The 17,152-nt window shown below is 37.2% G+C and overlaps 1 long non-coding RNA gene across 2 annotated transcripts in view; it reads left to right on the forward strand.

Moving 5' to 3' along the window:
• Positions 1-13,365, forward strand: part of LOC124233703 (uncharacterized) — an 83,731-nt gene extending 70,366 nt beyond the window's left edge. The window contains exons 4-5 of one of the 2 annotated variants that reach the window (XR_006887127.1): positions 10,757-10,837; positions 13,062-13,365. This is a non-coding gene — a long non-coding RNA (uncharacterized LOC124233703). Of the gene's footprint in view, positions 1-6,783; positions 7,715-10,756; positions 10,838-13,061 lie in introns of those variants that run through there. The other variant, XR_006887125.1, reaches the window with a different exon arrangement.
• The last annotated feature ends 3,787 nt before the right edge of the window (positions 13,366-17,152 follow it).

Consider the following 17,152-nt stretch of genomic DNA (forward strand, 5'->3'; position numbering starts at 1 on the left):
TGCTGGAGCCCACCAAGGAGGGTCAGAGAGTGAGAGAGGAATTGGGGGCAGAAGGAGGTTTGGGGGCAGGGAATAAGGAACTTGAAAGGAGAAGCTAGAAATTATTAAGTTTATGTCACGTGAATTGTGAAACCATCAAAGAAAAAAGTAAACAATGAAATTCAATCAGAATAGAAAAGTATTACCAAGATGCTTTAAGATATTTTATGTATATGAAGAATAGAAACTCATTGAAACTAACTTAAATCTCATGATCTTCCCCAACACACACACACACACACACACACACACACCACCCAAGGGCACAAGCTTTTCCTAGTGGCCAAGGCCAGGAAGTACACTCAGGAAAACTCAGAAACATCATGGAAGAAAGAAGCCTGGAAGGCTCTCAGGGACCCAGGAGACTTCCGTTCCTTTCTCTCTTTGGGCCTTGTGGGTCTCTCTGTTTACAGATCTGCCAACCACTTTGTTCTCTTTCTCCACAAATTGTCTCCTTGACCATGGCAGACAATGGATGCTCCACACTCCTGAGTTTGCATGTGCTCTTAATTTGAGGTCTGTGCAGTGTGATTTGTGATGAGATACTCTGACTGAGCTAGGTTGCACTAGCCAAATGGAATAATGTTTTGTGGCAGGGCGTGGAACAAGATTGTTTTTCGAGGCTCTTTACTATAGTTGAAGGGACATGGGGCATGCTAGATCTTGGTTAAAAGCACAGATGCTGAATCCAAATTGTCTACATTCAAATCCCAACTTCAACTTGCTTGTTATGCGACCTTGGGCAATCTACTTGACACCCGTTGTTATAAACCACATTACCACCATTTTACTTGGATAGGACCACTGAGGCACAGAGAAGTTAAATAACCAATTCGGTGTATGCATGGATAAGGGCATAGCTTTGCAGTCCAGCACTTGAGCACAGGCTCGTAACCACTGTTATTCCAATTGTAAGGGAACACATTTAAATACTTTATTTGCTTTGCTAAGACATTTAAAAATATTTCTTTGCTATCTAAAGAGGACTGTAGTCAGGCTGGTAAGCTAATGATAGAGCAGTGAGGGAGAAAGAGTTGGAAAAGAAGGTACTTTACCTATAAAAATAGAATCTCTGAAAGAAAATAGTATAATGAAAACTTTTTGCATCACTTTCTATTTAAAAGTGTTTTTTTCCAATATGTATATTTGTGGTTCCAGATGTATCTTTCCGTGAAAAATAGCCTTTAATATATTTCTAGTAAACGACTTGGATAGCAAATTCTTCCTAATTCCTTTACTCTCCTCAACTCCAAAAGACTAGCTCACTGTCAAATTCTGGATAATTGTGAAAATATGTAGGCTAGTTTTATAACATTATTTATCTTTATTGCTGAAAACCCAGCAGGTGAAGAAAAATGAAGACAATTTGGTAAATAATGGATGCAGAGATGACTTATTGTTTTTCTGCAATGAGAAATAAGCACAGTTTATTATGTGACCTTTCTTCAAGCACCTGTCAAGAACTCAGAAGTAATAAAGCTTTAACTTGCAAAGAGTGACTGATTAAAAGTAGATATACACTTAAAATGTTGTATCTCTTTATTAAAAGCTAATTTTCTATTTGTGTGTCCACAGAAATAATGGGAGATATAATTTCTCTCTCAAAAAACCTCATGACAATCCCCTACATAAGGCACGCCAACTCATCTATATTTTCTCATTACATTTTTCGGATATACTTCAGTATAAAATGCATTAAAAATAAGATGTTCTGTAACGTACGTGTGTCTTTTCTCCTTTTCAAAAGGTCATCTTGGATTCTGATCATTTTTCTCCTCGTGGGGCTTGAAGGTAGAAGGATCTTTTGACTTTTAAGGTTCCTTAGTGTTCAGCTCCAGGCTTTTATTTCTATTAATAGGCAAAGTCTTACGAGTTTCTTTTCAAATATCAATTCTAGGATTTCATCTAATTAGGACATTTTGAAACTAGATGTATACAGCACAGCACCTTAGAACGACCATGCATGCCATTAAATATTATTGCAGTGACACTTCAGGAATGCTTTGTTAAACAATTTGGTGTATTGAAAAGATTTTCTTTTGTTTAACCCTCTTGGTGTTCTAAATTTTTAAGATGACTCACAAACAAGACAAGATGAGTTTTGTTTTAAAGTCATAAATATTTAACACATGTTCCCTTTGTCAGGCCAAGTTTTTATTAAGATCTTAAATAAACGTTCTTTTCACAGGGAAAGTTCTTATTAAATATAACAGCAGAAATGCTTTCTCAAAGAAATACAAAATTAATAAAATTAATGAAAACACAAAAATCGTAAGCCAAGTGACAACAGCAGAGTTTACTTATTGTGGCATATGGAAGGAACTGTTTTCTATTTTTATTTTATTTTCTATAAAGAAAATGAGAAACTATTTTATAGAAAACACTCGTTTAAATGTGTAATTAACAGGATGTCGACGTATCGTCCTACAAAAGAACGAATATACTGGGTTCCGGGGATCAAAATTATCGCTTGACCAAACACACATACACAATGAACACACACAAATGATAGTAAAATCTTTCAGTTTCTAAAAATGTCAGAAATGAGAGAGAGGTTTTCTTTGAATTTCATAAACAATAATCTCATAAGCTTTTAAGTAAAGCTAATCATCTAAAAAAGAAGAAAAATTAAGAAAATAGGAGTAATCCTTTATTAAAGTATATTCTATGCCAGGTGCAGTTTTGTTTTGTTTTCATACTTTGATGCAACTGTTTGGCTTTGAGTTTTGAAAGGTTTTCTTAGAAACTGCATTTTACTTCCTTTTGCTTCGTATTAAGCCTAAGCTCTGAGGGAATTGGGAAAAAAAAGTAGAAATAAAGAAAGAAAAAGGGAAAAAAATCCCAAATAATGAAAGCTTCCGGGGATAAATTACTAAGTGTTTAAAACTTTTTAAAAGAATATATGTTCCACAGCTCTTTCTTTTCTTCCTTAAAATGATCAGGGTTTGAAAACCCTTCTCGGTTTCTTCAATGAGAGATAAATGGCCTTATTTTCATTCAGAAGAAACCTTACATTGCAATTTATTTGCAAACTGACTCGAAACATTTGACATAAATAATTCTTCTAGGACATCCTAGTCGCAACTGAAAAACAAAAGAACAGAAAAATTTGGTTGTGTGCTCCTTTGAATTACCAATTTTAAGCGCAGTGCTCAGGTATGTTTTTATTGCTTCCAGAAGAAATAATCAAAAATTGTGTGCGTGTGTCTGCGTGTGTATGAAAGAGAAAGAAAGAATGCATGTGTGTATGTGTATGTATGTCTTGGGTTCGCTTTGCATACTGCTAACTCACCTGGTTGGTCTGATTGCGGACATGATAGGAAAGCCAGACCAAACATAACCGGGGAACAAGGGAATTTACCAGAGAAAGCTGAGAATCAGGGATAAGAAGTTGTATTCGTTCTGTAGCCATCTCATCACAGAATAGACGGCTTTGTGCTACATTGAGGATATTAGAGGTTCAAAGATTAATAAAAATTACAAGTTTGTTTTTGTAAGTCTCCTAAACCATATCAATCATTGAGTCCATCACATTTGGTGGGGAGGGGAGCACTCTCCCCAGCACTGGTGGAGTGAGGTAAAATTAGAATTATATAAAAATCTAAAAACGTATTGTCAATTCACGCTGTACCTTTCTGTATTCTCTTCTTTGTTTTTCTGTTTTTCTACACCACTTTCTTAAGACATACATACACACATACACACCTTCTGACACCATATAAATGCTGGTAACGCATAACCATACAAATTATTCCTAAGTCTTCGCTTTATTTCATTCTTTAAAACTACATTATAGTGAATGAGATGGATGCATAATTGCATTTGTGTCATTACTCATCTGTACCTTCAGCCTACAGTAAGGCCTGACTTTTAAAATATAGAACTTAGGATTTAGAAACTTCTACGTTTGATGTTAAAGCATGTGAAATGCGTCCTGTACCTTTAATATGTAAATCTATTGAAATCCAGCCCTCCACACTGCGAGGGTCTCCCCGCTTATTACTTTATGACATTTCCAGGCTGAAGGTGCAGGAGGGGCTCACATTAATTTGCTTTATGTTTGACTAGAGAAGCTTCCCATAACTATTAGAGCCCACCTCAGGCCCACTTCATTTTAGACTTGTTGTCAGTCATTTGAGAGTGAGCTGGCCTGTGGCCTGGGAAGAATAAACACATCATATATTAGGCAAAGCTTTGATGTATGGGGCTTGCCGAATGCCAACACCTCTTTCTGAGGATACAGAAGATCAGAAAGTGGGAATGAGATTAGGGTAGGAAGGATTATTAAGGACAGGGGTCCAGCTAGTTTTCCTGGAATACTCCAGCTCAGAATAAACTGAGTGGGCAAAGGCGGTATTGGTTTCATTTTTGCTTTGGTGTGTTTGTGATGGTCACTCTGAAAAGAGAAATAGGATAGGGCACACATTATTTATTTCTCTTTCCAATTATTAAACCTGAAATTGAACAAAACATTTAAGAACTGATATTGCAAGTTAATTTGGAACATTTCAGTCTCAACTACTCTTAACAAATGGTTGAGAATTGACTAATTTCTCTGAGTCAGTATTTGAATCCACATATTCCATCTTTTCATACTCTCAAATGATCTGTTTTACACATTTTTAAAAGTAGATTTTTAGAAAAAATCAACTTTTGTTTTAGAGAACGGGAAAGTGATTTTTTGTTCCAGAAATTACAAATAGCTTTTTCTCTCCCGGAGCTACAGAATGAATTAGTGACTGCTATGTTTTTAAGTTGGGAAGTCAATGAATTACAGCAGTATTTAGTGAGAAGTTTCAAAATTTCAGTAAAAGGAAATTTCACCCAGAGGGATCTGTTTTATTTTTCCATATGTTCGACATCAATTTATTCTAGCTTCTCTCTACTTCATCTTGAAATGATTGTCTGTTAGTCTGATTTGAACACAAACACTTCCACTCATGTTGCATCTGGTTTTGATGCTAGGCTACATGTTACGTATCAAGTAATTATTTCATACAGCTTTAATACTCTTCAGAGTCTTGAGAATCCCAACGAATGATGATGGACGTATATTATTATCTCACAGGTTGTATTAAGCGGCCATATCTCACATCCTAATTGCAGTGCCACTGTGCACGCCTTCCTTGCTTTGGGTCCCTTATGTCCACGAATGGTTTCCTCTCCTATTCCGTCTGTCATCTTGGTTAAAGAAACACCACATTGCCTGCTTTTTTTCCTTCTGAATGAATCAAGGAAGCTCCATTTGGTAAAAGGAAGACACTGTTTATGAAATTACAAATTAAAATCTCTTATTACTCTCCCTAGGGCTACAAATCTGAACCTATGGGAGGGAGTCAGCCCCGCTAGAGGGCTATCCTTCTCCTCTGTTATTTGCCTTAAACAATCTAACAGCACATTTTTTACTTAGTTAAAAGAAGTGAGGAAAACAGGGTAAGTTGAATTTAGTAGAAGTGGTTTTATGATATATATGTATATGTCAAAAATTATATATACGTGAATATCAAGCAAATTATATATATAAAGCAAAGGAATATGTAAATGTTTCTACACATTTTAAATAACCCAGAAATAACAGTGAGCCACAATGATGAAACTATTTGGAGGTTACAATAAATAAAGACTAAAACAAAACAGTTTCTGTCCTAGAAGAATGGGAAAAAATAAGAGTAGAAAAATCCACATTTGAGTTCCAATTTTCTTGCAGATGGATCAAGACTAATAGTTTCTTTTCTTGAGTCATCATGATTAATAAATAAATACCATTCTTACTTTCTTTCTATGGACCTCTCCATGTTGGTTAGGGTATCTTGAAATATCTAAAAGGGATAGGATTAAACACCTTAAAATCACGTGTACTCATGTGTTTGTAGCATTTATAACAGTTAACATTTACCTACTGCTTACATTAGCTGACCACTGGGTTAAGGACTTTTCCTGCCTACCATGGTCCCAACCACTGAGATTGTGTTACTTTTAGCAATATCCATCGAGTCATTTAGTTTCAGAAAATTAGAAAAATAAAATAAAATGAAGATGTCCGTGAATGGCTCTCCATACTGACATCGTCTTATCAACATTGCCAATAAGGTTTTATCAGCTTCAAGCATGAGGCAATTCTATCTTATTAGTGTGAAAACTAATGAAAGATCATCCTGACAATGATAATTAATTGCAGTTGTTGACAAGGACTCGGTTCCTCTGTGCTCCCTTTTCTGTAGCTCTTTCTCAGTCTTTCAGCTCTCCTCTCTCAATTAGACATATGAAGAGTGTGCCCCCCCTCCTTTGAGAAAGAAGCTTTTAGATTAATCATATTATCTTAAGGTTCCAAATCTCCATGCCTGCGTGACCTTTCTTCCGTTAGAATCCATTATCTTAAACTATCACAATAATCCTGGCTTTAGGGAGGGAGAGAGGGAAGAAGAATCAAACCTAATAGATGGCAAATAAGATTAATCTATGATCTAAGTGCCGATTACACTTGGCCCTGCCCTTGAACACCCAGGTGTAACCTTGAAATTCACATTCGCTAAGACACGGCAATTGGATTGAGTGTCCCTCAAGGCCTTGAGGGCAGCTGGCCAAACTTTACCCATTACTCCCCAGTGAGTTTCTGAGCTGTCTCAACCTCCAACTCTTTTTACTTGTGGAATTTGGCAGCTGTGCCTTTTCATGTTTGTTTTGGGATAGTTCACATTTTTTAGATAAAATACTTATTTTGGGTCCTTGATTTTTGTTTGTCAGAAGCACCCGGCCATGGAGGGAATGAACTTTTACCTGGACCTCACAAGAGGAAAACAAATGATCCAGCTCCTCAAAATCTGATAGCGGCACCAAAATAAATTCAAGTCTTTGCTTCTTTCAAAACACTGACATACTGATCCTTCGAACGACATATGTTTAAGAACAACCAAGAGGAGGAAAAAATCCCCCTGCAACATTTGTCTTCTGAACTTTGAGCTGATTATTTTTCTTCCACATGGCCTGGGGTCTTAGAAAGGACACCCTTTTGGTAAGATGGAACATGACATCGGCAAGTTCGAGCTACTGGTGACATGGACAGGAAAAAGGATTGTGCTTAGAGAAAGCAGTTTCAGCCAAAGAGAAATATCAGGGAGTCAAATAGAGAAAGGAAACCAAATCATAATGCGTTCTCATTAAAAATTGGCCAAGTCTCTTACAATTCAAAGTTGACCAGATAGAATGTTCTCTCCTCATGAATCTGTGCAGTCAGACCTCAGAATGTGTTGACACTATGGAAGATAGAATATGCTGAAACCCAAAATAAAGCTGAGAAGCAAAAGTTAGGTCTAAAAAAGAAAAAACAAGTAGTCTTCAAAAAGATTAGAGGCAAAACTTGGTGGGCAGAAAATATGACCATTTCTTCTGAAAAACAGAGCAAAATAAAAAATGCGGGAGACACCCATTAAGGAGCCCATCCCTAATCATTCTTATCAGCATCAAGCTGATCTCAGGATTCTCCCTCTGGCGTAGCCTTGACCACAATTTCTCTCTCAAAACAGAGCCACTTCGGCACGGTTAGTTCTGAAAAGCCTTTCTTGATTGTTTCCACAGAAATGAACAAAAATTTATCCTTAGTTCATATTGAGACCTTTAGGACAAGGACCTCAGCTCCACAGTTCCTGAGTGGTTATTCTGTAATTTTCTAACGTGATTCCTAAGATATCAAAAATAAATTCAACCTTATAAGTAATTTGTTTCTTTTTTTGTCTTTCAGAATTAAATTACTATATTATTTTTTTTTCCTTAATAGGTTTAATATGCAGGTCTAGAAATAAAATTTTTCAGGGACCACCTTTTGGGACTTAGTTCTGAAACTCAATTTTTTCAAAGACCTGCCTGAGAAGACATCATGGATCCAGACGAGCTGCAGGATCTTGGACTTTTTTCATAATATCTCTGAGTCTCAGTTTGCACAAAAGCAAAAAGCGATCTGGAAATAATTCTGTGTCTATTCTGGCTTGAGGATTCAGTAACTGTGTATATAAAAGTGTGTGATAATGGCTGGCTGAGTGAGTTGCATCGCAGCTCTGCTGCTTATCAGCTGTGTGACCCTGGGTAAATTGCTTAACTACTCCGCATTTTAATTTTCTCATCTCAGAGTGGGAATATAATAGTATTTCCCATAGAGTAATTTTGTGAGGGCTTAAATGAGTTAAAAGAGGTAAATTGCTTAGAAGATATTTAATAAATACTATATAACTGTTTGCTATTGTTATTTTGTTATTGTCCTCGTTTTGGCCATTATTAGGGTCTTGGTGGATGACACTTTTTTTTTTTCTTGCTATGAACTTGAGAACACTGGAAAACAACCATACTACTGGTTTCTTAGGTTTTTGTAAGGATCGCACCTGAAATAACATCAACAAAATGAAGGAATCTGGACGCTCTGGTAAACACACAAAGGATTCTTCGAGGCCTCCTTTCTCTTGTGCGACAGGACACTGGCATTTTGACTGAACGAGGAGCCCTTGTCAGCTGTCCGGGGAGGGTTAACTCACACCTCAGCGGGAGCCTCATGCCATTAAGTCAGGGAGAGTAATGAAATTTCATTTAATTTGTCAGGAAGAAAGTGCTAATGTTAAAAGGCATTTAATAAAAAAGGGAGAGATTCTTTGAAAGGGAGTCCTTAAGTAATTGCTTCAAGTGTCTTAGGCCTACTCACCAGAATATTTACATTAGTGTCTTACAGAGCCAGTGTGTAATTAAATTAGCGCAGCATTTACATTCCCTGTCTTTTTTTTTTAAGGAAGTGTGATTTTATTAATAATCCTTCTTTAAAAAAGAAAATGACTTGATCTAATCAAATTAGATGTTGGTGTTTTTTTGAAATGTTCTTACTGAGGGAATTGCCGAGTGAGAGTTGCGTGTGTGTCACAGAAAGAGGAGCTGGCTCCAGTGTGGAGTGGCTGTGCTCATTCCTCATTTCCACTTGGAAAGATGCCATCTTTTATCTTCTCAGACCTGACATGGCGAGTCAGGTCAGCAAGCGCGGACTGTCAGCATATTGCTGTGGATATCCTTGCTTGTCGAGCCCAGTTCTCGTTTCAGCTCATCTGGGAGGAGAGGATGCATATGGATGTGTGAGTGAAAGGAAGTACTTGTGAAGCAGGGTGAGCAGGCTCATCCCTCATCACTCCCCCTGTGTGCAGGAGGAAGCTCAGCGCCATCACCACCAATGGCAAGAGGAGATAACTAATGTGCTGGGAGTGGTGGGTGGCCCATGGGACCACGGCCAGATGGATTTGGACCTCCAAAGGCAGGTCACATTTGGGAAAAAGATTCTCAAACATTTCTTTGGAAGTAACCTGCTGCTGTTTTCCAAACTGATTTATGGAAGGTTCTCACACGTGAATCTGTGCACAAATATCATGTGAATGTCGTACTTTTATCAAGTTTGTCTTCTGTGAGGGTGTAGTGTACGCACATAGGTTGCTGAGGTGAAGATAAAGTAAGTAAAGATATATAAAAGAAGATAGAAATATACCTTATATAGTTGATTGCAAGATTAAATGAGGTCAGGTTATTGGAAAAGTTTCTAAATAATAAAGCGCTGATAATTCAAGCTATTATTATGCTACAGCTGGAGTGATTTTAGTAACGTGCAAATCCCATCATTTCACCCTTCTTACTATTGTTCAACAGCTTTCACTGCCCTCAGGAAAAGCCTGAACATTTTAGTAAGCCATGCATTGCCTCTGCTAATTTCCAAAGTCTCATCCTTCATAAATCTGCTCTTCAAAATATCAGGTCTTCAATATTTAAGAACCCCCTCACCTCTGGATCCTCACATGTGTTTTTCTCTCTGTCTAGTGCTCTGCTGCCCAACATATTAGCCACTGGGCTCACGTGGCTATTTAAACCTAAATAAAAAATAAAAGCAAATAACACCAAAAATTTAGTTTCTCCTGTGCGTTAGCCATATTTCAAGCACTCACTTGTTGTATGTGGCTAGTGGCCATCATATTGGACAGCACAGCTACAGAGGTCCATCACTGCAAGAGAGTTCTCTTGGACACCATAGGTCTACCATGATCAGAAGATCACCACCTTCTGACTTCGTTAACCTTTCAGCTTAGACATCACTTCCACAGGAAGTCTTTCCTAACCCCACCCCAGGCCTTAAAGAAGAGTTTGATTGTCCTCTTTAATATGAAAGTTGCCTTTGTGCTTCTCTGAATTTCCTGATCAACCATGAGCTCAGGGAGGTCAGAAATTCATCTACAGTATCGATCAGCATCATACTGTGCCCATAGAGAGTAAATCATAGCAAAAACATTCATTGAGCGTTTACTGGGCCCCATTCTATGCACTTTATATGTATGATCTCACTTAATACGTAAGTAAGTACTATTTATCTCTGTGAGTCCATAAGTGGCTACTGTTTGTTATCTCAATACTACAAATGAAGGGCCTGAGGCACAGAGACGTAACCCACTAACTCAGGTCTTGCAGATTTAAGAGGAAGAGTGGCTGCAAGGCCAGGCATCCAGACGCCAATGCTTAGGCTCTGATTCTACCTGTTGTTAGCGCTCACACAATTTTGCTGAAAAAATGTCGCGTCTCAAGCATTAAGGTAGACAGTAGGTACTCTTCCATAACATCACTGCGTTTTAAAATTGTAGCAGTTTTCCCGCCAGCCTGACTATATAACATTGTTTTCTTTTAATCAGTGATTTCCACTCTCTCCCTTCAGCTCTCAACTGGAGTGTGAATAAAGAAGGTATACTACACGCTCTACGGTTAAGAAAGCTGATGTGCAGAGCAGCGAAGGAAGGTGAGAGGCCAGTGGCTTCACACTGTAAAGTCCGAGTGAGGCAGTCTTGGCAAGAATTCAAGTGACATGATGCATACGGGCAAGGAATCTGTGTCATCGACTTTGATTTTTCTTAGCTTTAATGTTTTAGTTTTCTGAACACCCAAGTCATATTAATTAGCAGTATCGTTTCTTTCTATAGCGGCATGTGTTACTGATGTTAATTGTTAGATAATGAAATAACTAGACATTGTTTTCAACAAATTAAGATGGTGTCTATAAATAGGTCCCCACTCAGACATTAAGCCTCCTTACTACTGTACTACTATAGCTATTAATAAATCAACACTGAGGTTATCCTCATAGACTGTTATTATCGTTATAATTGTTATTATTTCAGATTGAATGTTATCACAAAAAAGAGATTTTTTTTAAAGTAAACATATATAATACAAAATTTTAGTTAAGTGAGAATCTCAGTATAACTAAAACAAGATTTTATGTCTTTCTGCAGTGTCCAAATACACAGGCACATACGAAAATAGAGGATTAATCGAATCCCCAATGAGACTATATTCCATTTTGTTAAAAAAACTAACATGCCAAAATAGGAAACTTTACGTTCTGGATTTTGTACATTCAGGGGATTCAATATCAGGCAAGCAATATTCTGTGACCTTTATGTACATTGACTCATTTGTTCCTGGTAAGAAACCTCTAAGATTATTATCCTTATTATGCAGATAAGGAAATTGAGGCACAGGACTAATTACTTATCCAAATCATATAGCCAGCGAATGACAGACCTGGGATTTGAGCTTATGCAATCCAGTTTCAGAGCCCATTTCTTAAACCCATGCTGTTTATCGCCTCCCCATCAAGAGGTCCAGGCACAGACACATAAATACGTATACACAGAAGTTTATACATACACAAGAAGTTTAGAATCACATTTCTAAAGAAACAAGGAAAGTGGAAAGATTCTCCTGTGTTTTTGAGGGTAGCATTTATGTGCCAAAAGCAGTTTGGAGTGTCAACACATTTAAAAAGAGAAAAACTTGTGTCCATGTCTAAATAGGAATATACAAGAAGAGATTTCCAGTAAAACTGAGCCCTTCAATTTGACAAATTTACTTAGTTCAATAAAGAAGGATATCAAGGAACAAATATTTTGTAATCCTTTTTATACTTCTATTTTCTTACTCTAGAATGTATCACTTTGTTCCATGGGACCAAAAAGCTTCACTTGCTGTTTATAGAATTTTTCTAAGTTGGTGTCACTTAGTGAATTTCAATCCTTAAATAACCATGTGTATCTGGCTGCTGTTTAATATTGGGCCACATAAAGCTAAAGTTACAGTCTCTTTTCCTAAACATAAAGGAAAAAAAGAGTAAAAATACAGCAGCTTAAAAATATGTTCACAATTTCTTATTAGCAACAGCTTCAATCCAAACTCAGATTTTTCTCCTAATCATAAAGTGTTGCTAATGACATTTTACAAATATATGGATTGTATTCTTTCTGAAGAGCTATTTATAAAGAGCGCACAGTTGTTCATCCTGGTCTTTGGCCATCTTAGTTACTTAGCAGGACTGACTGTAGGTCCCATCTGATCCGGTCGGCTGTAATCCGTCCTTTAGATGAGACAGAATGGAAAAACCGGAATCTCTGGAAAAAGTCAATTCAAGTGAAAGGAAAACAGGTGTTTGCTTTTGAAGACCCCCGAAGTTGTTGAAATAAAGGTGATGGCTGCTTTTGACCCCAAGCTCATTCTAAGGCGGAGGAAGAAAAGAACAACAGCCTTTCGAAAGAATGCTTTTTGAAAAATGTAGCATTCCCCGGAAGGACGTAAAACAGCTAAACCCTTTAAAAGCAATTAAAACAATTGCTGACATTATTTGGAGTTAAACTACTGGCAAAGAAAACATCAAATGACCAAAAATCATGTTTACGACGTTAAAAAAAAAAATATTGAAATGGGGTAAACGGATTCAGAAGAAATGAATTGTAAGGATGTGGTTAAAACTATTTATATACTGAGTTCTATTTGTTTTACAGCTAGTGCTGCACGGACAGCATGAAAGGTTATCTTTGACAAGGTTTTAGCTATTATTTTCTTCCAGTGAAATGGTATTTCTGGAGAAAAAAAGGTCTTTGGAACAAAATAACAATAAATCCTGATTTAGATACATAAACCTGCCATTGATATCACATAATATCAGTGTTCTTTCTCACTCGATACAGGCGTTTTAAAGATAAATGGTAAAACTGAACTGGAAATCCATCTGGCCGGCTGCCTGCTCTAATGAATAACCCCACTTTGGCTCGTGCTATGTAAGCAGAAAGTTCTCTCCCGGCCTCTTTCGTCTGTCATGAATCTACGAGACAGCCGACATAATATCTGGGCGACAACGGTGCGCTAACAGTGCAGTGACTTCCATTTTCTTTGCTTTCTATTGATTTTCACTTAATAACTGGCGAAATACTAAACGTCCGCCCTGAGTACCTAATAAATCCTGCCTGAGCTTTTTATTGAGGAGAATTTAATAAAAACAACCATTGCGGCTGAGGGATTTTTCTTCTGGACAGAACATAGGGGTAGGGGACAGTGGGGTTGGGGCAAGAGGAAGCCATTTGATTTTTTTTTTTTTAACGGGACTTTCTCCCATTTGGAAAAGCAGTGCCATGTCAAGGATGCCTGTGTGTTTGAACCCGGTTCCTTCCAGAAGCAACCCTAAGTTCTGCATGCAGGCTATCTGGAGAACGTGAGGAAAGGAGGATGCAAAGTCTTGGCAAAATCCAACTTTCTGGTCCTCTGGTGTCCCCTGACACCTGATTTCAAGTTTGGCTAAGGACTTCCTCGTTGTTATCAGTGGCTGTCAACAATATATAGGAATATGCATTTTGCTATACTATTTAATCACTATTTTGCATTTGAAACTAGAAATGCAAGCATGACATGCCTGTTGGAGTCCTCAGATACATTTCACAGAATTCTAGATGTTAAAAGAAGTGGTGAACACCTGAGGGGAGAGGGCAGGCACACACAAGATATTCCATTTAATGATGATTTGAGGCTTACAATTGACTTTTGGGCCATCAAACAGCTTCATCTGTGGCTTTTTAAAACCCAAAGAAAACTGGAAAGCTTGGGCTTTGCACCCCTCACCATTTTCTTCTGCATAAACTTCTAGAATAATTTTCATTGTTGATGCTTAAGAAAACGTCTTTATTCTGCTACCTGGTCTTTTAGAAGCATTTGACAGCTCGTGGCTCCCTCTGCCCTCTTCATTTTAATTGATCGTGAGGATATTTTCAAATCACTGGGCTTAATGAGAAAGTATTTTTGAACTTTTTCCTATATATACACTCATTCTATTCCATTCTCAATAAAATTTCTAACCAAGAACCCACATATTTAGAAAAGCGAAGAATAGAAATCTTCCTTTAAAGAGAAGGGTTTTTTTGGTTTTGTTTTTAAACAAAGTCCATGGATCTCAAGTTTGGATATCAATGTTATATAAACCACAGTCACTCAAGCAAAGCTACACAACACTCAATTATTCATTAGCAGCTCCAGGGCAGTTATTCCTTCAAAATATGGGCACAGAAGCAGTATGACATAGTGCATGCAGGCTTCATCTCAAAGGACCGTTATTGAAATCTTGGCTTTCCCTCTTCTGAGGTTTGGTTACCTTGTCTATGAAATGGGGATACTATTGCGGGAGGAGGCTGGGTGACAGCACCTTGGCAAAAATCAATAAACATATGGGTGCTCAACAAATGATGTGATTTATTTCACTGAGGTACCTCGATAATGAACAGTGGTTGATCAATGGGATTAGGGTTTGAAATTGGCCCAATTGCAGGACTCACCCATTTTTCTTCCAGCTCTCTGACTTAACTCTTTTGTGCCTCAGTTTCCTCATTTCTAAAATGGAGCTAATATCAAAGTTTTTGAAACTATGAAAGGACTTAATGCATATTAAGTGCTTAAAAGAGTTCCTGAGGTAAACTATGCACTTTGGGTGATAATGATGTGTCAGTGTAGCTTCATCAGTTGTAAAAAATGTACCACTCTGGTGGGGGATGTTGATAATGGGGGAGATTGTGAATGTGTGGGGGCAGGAGGTATGTGGGAAATCTCTGTACCTTCCCCTCAATTTTGCTAGCAACTTCAAAAAATAAAGTCTACTAAAAAAAAGAAAGAACACAACAAAAAAAAGAGTTCCTACACATAGAAACATTCAAGAATGTTTGCTTTTATTATTTACCAATATTGCTCAAGAAAGCTGAATCAAGTGTGAATCTTTACAAAGGAGAGCCTCCTCATTATTCTGATGATGCAATTTTCACTTAATTTAGATATTGATGCATTTCTGTTAATCCCAATTTTTCTTTTTTGGTATTGTATGCTTTCTTTGTCTAGTTCTTACTGAAAATAAAGAAGATTTAGTAAAACCTTTAACATTTTTCTTTTTCTGATCATTTTGTTTGGCCCGCTTTTCAGAGGAGGGTTTTATTTTTTAGGTTCTTGCGAAATCTAGTCTATTCTCTCCTCAGAATGTTTTGGTTCCATCTAATCTGATAGGCTAATACCGCCGAAAATTCAGCAGGCCACAGTGAACATCTCCGAGATGAGATTTGGGGAAGGACATTTCAGACTTGATACTTTCTGGGTTTTGCTGGGCTGTTGGGTGCAGGCCCAGCTAAGGGGTTCCCATAAAGGTATATTGCTATTCAGATAATGTCTTCCACTGCTCAACAAAAGGTTGTTGTACTGAGCTGTGATTGTGACAAATGATTTACTATTAGGAACATTCTGTAATTATTGTTCGGTGGGACCGCAGACCGATACATCATTAACGTGATAGACGGCCTTTTATATCAGCAAAAATAACTAAATTAATAAAAATGGCTTCATTCCAAACCCTGTCGGAAAGCCAATACTCAGAACAATCAAGTAGCAGTGATACCTGAGAAAGCTATAGTTTATATCCCCCAACAAATCATGTTTTATGCATAAGTAATAAAATGTTTGTATATATAATCTCTATAATATGGATCGGTGTAACATAACAGATTTTTATAGATGTCAGCTCTAAACAAAAATATGGGATATTTAAATATTTTCTCCCAAGTGATTTAGACTTAAATTTATGCTTTTATGTAATTGGATTGCAGCTTTAGAATCTCGGAATCTGCGCCCGACGTCTCTTCTTTCAATTCTCAAGCATTCAACATTTTAATGGGGGCTCCTGCAGACTGAAATGTCTTTCCTTGGTTTTCCTTCCTTCCCTTTCTCCTTCCTTCCTTCCTTCTTTCCTTATAATCTCCAAATTTATCCTTAACCTCACATTTCTTACTTTTTCACACAGAATTAGACAATTAAGCATTTTATGATGAAAGCAGTTTGCTTACACCAAAACATCTCAAAGCCTCCAACAATACTTTATCCAAAACTGTCTCACTCACACCTGATTTAGGCCCTCTGAAAGAACTGACATATAAGCCATGATATTTGTAGAGAAAATTAGCATGGCAAGATTTGATGAGATTAACTGGTTGTCAAAAATATTGGCCTCTGCTAATCTTGCAATTGCTATTGTGCAGAGGCTACCATGGATGGAGATCTCCAGGAACTTTGCCTAAATTCCTACAGTCTTCCCATCAATTCTATGAGGTAGCTATTGTGACTGCCACATTACAGAAAAGGACACTGAGATTTAGAATGGTCTGGAACTTGCCTATGTTCTGTTTCTGCTTGATGTTCTCACCATACACACACTTTGGGTCTATGTCAAAAACCAGGACACACAGAAATAATGACTGAAGGCTAATCACTAATGGCCATAAAACGTACCACTGCATCTTTCAGTACATTTGCTCATACTGCTGTGATTTTTACATTCAAAAAAGAAATTATTAACCATAATATTCAGTACGATTAAGTAAATAAAAAATGAATTTCTTTAAACATCTAGATTATCTGGTAAAAAAAATCTAATATCTTTAAAAATATTGTATACTTTTCCAGTATGTTTTTCAATTAAAATACCCTTCGTCTTGCATTGGGTGAGCATTGGAGAATGGAGACATCTGTCTCACCCCTCAAGCTTTATTCCTTGTGTATGAGGCACGTGTGTACATGTGTGTAGAAGAATGCAAAGGTGGGCAAAGAGAATACAGGAGATATTTAAACTGAAGATTGAGACTAAGCAACCAAAAGGAGAGAAGAGAAAATATTTCTAAAAATTAAATGAGTATAGCTTGCCACACTTTATGTTTGAATGCCTGTATATCTAGGACACTATTTGAGAGTTACAGGTATAAGT

Source organism: Equus quagga, chromosome 2 (genome assembly GCF_021613505.1).
Source record: "Equus quagga isolate Etosha38 chromosome 2, UCLA_HA_Equagga_1.0, whole genome shotgun sequence".
NCBI classification, from domain to species: Eukaryota; Metazoa; Chordata; class Mammalia; order Perissodactyla; family Equidae; genus Equus; species Equus quagga.